The sequence below is a fragment of the Vombatus ursinus genome, unplaced genomic scaffold (assembly GCF_900497805.2).
Source record: "Vombatus ursinus unplaced genomic scaffold, bare-nosed wombat genome assembly UNPS02014768.1, whole genome shotgun sequence".
Classification (NCBI taxonomy): domain Eukaryota; kingdom Metazoa; phylum Chordata; class Mammalia; order Diprotodontia; family Vombatidae; genus Vombatus; species Vombatus ursinus.
Window position 1 is genome coordinate 5,138,956 of NW_020954546.1, and position 6,590 is coordinate 5,145,545.

Here is a 6,590-nt window from a genome sequence, read left to right on the forward strand (position 1 = left end):
GTCAGTGCTGCACAAAGGGACCCAGGAAGTCAGGAAGGTCACAAGAGGCGTCTGGGGATGACGTTGCATATAGGGAGGGGACTAAGCAAAGGGAACTCAGTCCTCTGCCGTCCCACTCCCACGTGGCACCGCCCCTTGCCTTAGGAGCTCAAGCTCTGGCTACTTCCTTGTACCCAGTTTATCTCACAAAGCACTGCCCATTGCCTCAGGGCTTCTCCATAACCAGCCCATCCCAGTTCACCATGACTCTGCCTACCACAGCCCCTGCCTCAACTTCCAAAATACCCAGATCTTACCCTACTCTTGCCACAGCGCCCAACCTGGTAGCTGCCAACATCAGACAGTCCCTCACAGATGGGAATGAAAGCAACCCTGAGGGAAAGGTAACCATCTCATCTTCGAATACATGCAAAAAAAGGAGAGGAAATCTGGTCATTGTCTGACATACACCTAGACACAGGGAGAGCAGATTTCAAAGGCTTTGAAGAAAGATTAGGTAGGCTCCCATGGACTAAAGTTCTACAGGGGAAGTAAGACAAGAAAGGATATGAGGCTCTCCAGAATGAAATTCTGAACACATGGAAACAATTCTGATGCTAGAGAGAGGGGCATTCACTGAGCAATTTAGCTAGTATAGAAGAAAGCAAGGTCAGATTACTAAGATATAAAGGTCCTCATTGCTATTGCGGCACTGTGTCCCTGATGTCTGGTAGATGACTCTCAGATCTACTTGTCCAGCCTTAACTTCTCTCTCAGCCTCCACTCTTCTATCTCCAGCTTTCTGTTAGATGACACTGTTTATGCCTATAGTTCTGAAGACAAGAACACAGCTTTAAAAGTCGAAGTGACAGTGTTCCAACTGTCTCTAACTGGATATTTCATAGGCTCTTAAACTCAACATGTCCACAACTAGAGGGAAATGTGCCTGCTTACCTCAAATCTCACCCCACTCCAATCCATCCTCCACTCAGTCACCAAAGTGATTTTCCTAGAGTCCAGGTCTGATCAAGTCACCTTCAATTTTCAATAACCTCCAGTGGCTCCCTATTACTCCAGGATCAAATATAAAATTCTGTTTGGGTTTTAAAGCCCTTTGTCACATGTTCCCTCCCCCTCACCCTTCTAGTCTTCCTATATCTTACTTTTCTTCATGTATTCTGTGATCCAACAATACCAGCAGCTCCACTATTCTTCACATGGGCCACTCCATCTTGAGACTCCAAGAATTTTTTTTTATTTTAATTTTTTTTTTTAGTTTTCAACATTCACTTCTATAATATTTTGAGTTTCATATTTTTTCTCCCTTCCTCCCCCCCTACTTCCATAAGTCATATCTATGAGGTAGTTTGCTTTTTTACATTTGGATCTTTAGTTAACCTTTGTATACTTGTATATAAGTCAAGAAGAGCATGAATTATGTTACTGGCTCTTTTTTTTTTTTAATAAATTCATTTATTTTTAGTTTTCAACAATCACTTCCATAGGATTTCGGGTTCCAAATTTCCTCCTCATCTCTCCTCTCCCCCACCCCAAGATGGCATGTAATCTGATATAGGCTATACCTGTATAATCATATTAAACATATTTCCACATCAGTCATGTTGTAAAAGAAGAATCAGAACAAGAAAGAAAAGAAAAAGAGAAAATAGTGTGCTTCAATCTGCATTCAGACTCCACAGTTGTTTCTCTGGATGTGGAGAGCATATGCCATCTTGAATCTTTTGGAATTGTCTTAGATCATTGCATTGCTGAGAAGAGCTAAGCCGATCAGAGTTGGAGACTCGAAGAATTTTCACTGGCTATCCTGCATGCCTAGAATATTTTGCCTCCTGGCTTCCTTCATGTCTCAGATGAAGTTTGACTTTCTACAAGAAACTTCTCCCTGTCCTCTTTAATCTAGATGCCTTCCTTCTGAGACTATAACTCACCACAAGGCAATTTGGAGGGCAAGAACTGGCAGTGATCAGGTAAGGTCTGTGAGGTATACATGGGGTGAAATTTAAGCTGAGTTTTGAAAGAAATTAGGGATTCTAAGTGGAAGAAGTGATGAGAAAGTACATTCCAAGTAAAGGAAACAGCCTATGCAAAGGCTTATGGGAGATAAATGTCATGTGGTATGTCAAGAACAACAGGATGCTGGGTTTGGCTGGACTGCATTGTGCATGAAGGAACATCAGGTATAAGCCTGGAAAGGTAGGCTGAAGTCATGTTGTAAAGGGCTTTAAATGACAAAGAGTTTGTATCTGATCACAGAGTTAATAGGCAGACCCTAGAATTTATTGAGTATGAGAGTGGCATGGCTAGACCTATGCATTAGAAATATCAGCCGAGGGGGCAGCTAGGTGGTGCAGTGGATAGAGCACCGGCCCTGGATTCAGAAGGACCCAGATTCAGAAGGATTCAAATTCGGCCTCAGACACATAACACTTACTAGCCGTGTGACCCTGGGTAAGTCACTCAACCCCCATTGCCCAACCAAAAAAAAAAAAAAAAATCAGCCTGGCAGCCGTGTGGAGGATGAATTGGAGAGGGGATCGATAAAGTGGAGAGCATCCAGAAGATGGTGAACAGGATGGTAAAAGTGCTCAAGTATCATTGAGAGAAGAATCAGTTGAAGAACTGGGAAATACTTAGCTTGGCAGAGCAATTTAAGGGAGGTGTGATGATAGTTGCCTTCAAGTATTTGATACTGGTTGTCAATGATGGAAGTTAGTTTGCCTGTATACAGATAGATAAGAGACAGACAGACAGATATGTTTGTTTTCTTTTTCAATGGGGGTAAAGTGGGAGGTGGAAGGAAGATGACTTTTCATTAATTAAAAAAATAAAATTTAATTTTTAAAAAATCAAATATTTAAGGACTATTACATTGAAGAAGAATTTCACTTGTCAGAAGACTTAAAAGAAAGAACCAGGCCCAATGAATGAAAGGCAACAAGAGGAAGATTTAGGCTTAAGGATATAAGGGAAACCATCCTAACTAGTCTCCCTGCTTCTAGTCTCTGCCTTCTCCCATCTATACTTCCAAAATAATCTTCCTCAAGCACAGCTCTCAGCTCTAGAGTTCCCCTGCTCAAGGACATTTAGTAGGTTCCCATGACCTCTAGGGTAAAATACAAAATTCTCAGTCTGGCATCTCACAGAATTGGAAGGAGCATTTATTGTCATCTAGTTCAATTTCTCCATTTTACAGATGAGGAAACTGAGACCTGTAGAAGTTAAGTGACTTGCCCAAGGTCACATGGCAAGAGCCAGAATTCAAACCCAGATCCTCTGACTCTAAATCCAAAACTCTTTGCACTGTACCATCTCGCCTTTTTTATTTCAAAACCTCTACAATGAGGCTTCCACCTGCCTTTCCAGGTTTACTTTCATATTATTCCCTTTTGTACATTTTCATTGCAGTAAAACTGGCTTACCAGGTGCTCCCATACACAACATTGCATCTCCCACCTCTCTGCCTTTGCCCAGGCTGTCTTCCATGTCCGGAATGTGTCATCTCCTCACCTCTGCCTCTTAGAATCCTCCAAAGCACAATTCAAGTGCACCCTCCTATAAGGGGCCTTTTTCTCATCCCCTTCCTGAAATTACCTTCTATTTACTTGGTATATATTTACCTTATATTTGTGTGTGTGTGTGTGTGTGTATGTGTGTGTGTGTTTGTTTATCCCCCCAGCCACAAACAGAATATAAAGTCTTTGACAGCAGGGATGGTTTCATTTTTCTTTTTGTATCCTCAGCGCCTAGCACAGGGCATTTCACATAGTATAAACTGAATAAATATTGAATTAAACATGCCTTAAAGTGGCAATGCCATTAACAATGTGGGAAGGTCAAGGGAAGGAATTCAATTTCAGATGTTGGGTTTGAGGTGCCATGAAAACAACCAGGGAGTTGAAAACAGGTCTAGAACTCCAAATAAGGGCTGGAACAAGAAAAAGATTTGGATGTTCACCTTCTACATCAACATGGTGGTTAAACCAGTATTGACAAGCTAGATCTGGGGTTCTTAACCTGAACTCTTAAAATACTTTGATAACTTTATTTTAATTGAATTGGTTTCTTTTGTAAACCTATGTATTTTATGTGTTTCAGAATAATATTCTGAGAAGGGCTCCATAGGTTTCACCAGGCTGCCAAAGGAGTGCTCTCCATAGGTTTCACCAGGCTGCACACACACACTTAGAAACCCTGGGTCAAGTTACCAGAGGAGAAAATGATAGAAATTTAAAGGATACTGACATGTAGAGGGTGGTTGAAAGAAACAGTGGCAGCTAGGTGGCAAAATGGATACAGCACCAGTCCTGGAGTCAGGAGAACCCAGTTCAAATATGACCTCAGACACTCATTAGCTGTGTGACCCTGGACAAGTCACTTAACCCTGTTTGCCTGTTTCCTCATCACTCCAGTATCTTTGCCAAGAAAACCCCAAATGGAGTCAAGAAGTGGAGCACTACCGAACAATAACAAAAGAAGGAAACATAGCCAGCTCTGGCCCAAAGGTAGAAAATCAGGAGAGTGATACAAATGTCACAGAAGTCAGGGGGAGGTAAGTACCCAACGAGACCAGAAGGAAGTGATCCCATTTTTTGTTTCTTCTGTATTTCCCTACACATCTAGTACTCATTCAAAAACAGATAATGGAATTCCTCCCGTGCTATCATGTAAAGCTGTTGGGGACACCAGACTTGGAAGTGGAAGACCCGAATTTGTAACTCCAAAACTCAGTAAATGTCCCATTAATGATATTAATAGCTAGAGATTGCAATCCGAACCTGACAACCACTCTGTGAGGTGGGTACTCTTATGATCACCACTCTACAGACGAGGAAACAGCCAAGTGACTTGACCGAGGCGGGGGTGGGGGTGGGGGTGGGGGCAGGGTGGCGCTGTCTCTCGGCATCGGGTCTTCCTAAGTCCAGCGCTCTGTGTCGCTGCCCCTGGGTGACATCAGGCAACCCCCCTTTCCCGTCTGAGCCAGGTGGCAGAGAACCTCAAGGGCGTCGGTGCGCATACCCGCAAGTATGTCTAAGCACGTGTGTGTCTGTGTACAGATGCCCACGTGAGAGGTATCAACTGACAAATCCATGAGCGATGCGAGCTGCGTCATCGGGCCGCAGAGTCGATACGAGCCAGTCCCCACCTGCCCTCAAGGGGCTCCCAGGATGGGACAAGAACCTCAATTCCTGGAGGAGAGACGCAGGGTTGGGGGGGAGGAAGACCCCCCCATAGCCGAAAAGGCGGCGGGGGGACCTCGGGCACTCGCAGTCCCAGCTTACCTGGGAAAGGAAGGCAACAGGGCTTGCCCCGCCCACCTCCTGGGGCTGGGGTCAAAGAAAGGCGCTACCGAAAGCGGGGGGCCACGGCAGGTGAACCCGAGCTCTCTACGAGGGTCGCGCACCCCAAAGGCTACAACAGACGAGCCTCAGCCGGGTTTGGGGAAGGGGGGAAACGAGTGAAGCCGGCATCACGTGACCTTCTCACAGCCTCCAGGCGGAGCGCCCCTCCCCTCGCCCTGGGCCGGTGGCCAGGCGGGGCGGGGGCGCAGGGAGAGGGGGCAGGGCCTGGGTTGGGGTCGGGCCCGGCGCCGGACGACTATGTCCTGCAGCTGAAGGCTCCTCTCCTGGAGGGTGGAGGGGAGGGGAAAGAAAGCACCTCTACGGGGGTGGCGGGTAAAAGCGCGGGAAACGGAGGCCTCGCGGGAGGTCCAGTAACTGCGCCTCCGGAAACACCTCCCTCTCTGCCCGGAGAAGGTTCGAGCCCGCAGCCCGGCCCTTCCAGGGGGAACGTTTGTGGACTTCGCCGTCCCCCTCCTCCTCAACTAGGGGCTATTTAAAGACCCTTCTGGTGGGTCACCCGCCCCAAAACAGACCAGGAATTGACAGCGGGTCGGGATGCGGTAGAGAAGAGGCATTCAATGAAAGACCAGTCACCGCTTCCGAAATCTATGGTCCTCGTTTACTATATAGTTTGCATAATCATTGAATAGCAAAGCACACCGATCTGACCCTACACCCTACTCCATTTCTTGCACTGAGCCCCAGGACTGTTTCTGTCCACGGTCATCCCAAGCCCAGCCCCTACCCCCTGACTTCCTGAAATTCCTTCTCGGCTCCCTTAGTCTCGCAATGCTCGCTCGGTCCCAGAAGGTTGACCCCGCCCCTTTAGTTGGACGCCCCGCCCACCCTTGGCCCCGCCTCTTTGGCCTAAGGTAGCTTACTCTGCCCTCCCTCCCACACACACCCCCTTTTCTATTTCTGGGTAGGCATGCATTAGACACCTCAGTCGATTCCATAGGTTACTATGGGCTCAGTGGGGTCCTGAGCACCGGGGACGCGCGGAGGAAAATCCCAGGGAGGGAGGATTCGGACTCTGAAGCAGATACCACACGTCGGAATCCGGTGTGGGGGAAGACTTTTTGTTTGTTTGTTTGTTTCGGTCGTGGGAAGAAGTTGTGCTGGCTGGCCCGAGTCTAGGCGGCTCAAAGGCCCCCGCAGGCAGTGCCGAGGGCAGCCCCGCAGCCGGGGCCTGGTGCAGCCGCCGCCGCCGCCGCTGCCGCCGCCGCAGCCGCTGCTGTCAGGGAAGCGGAG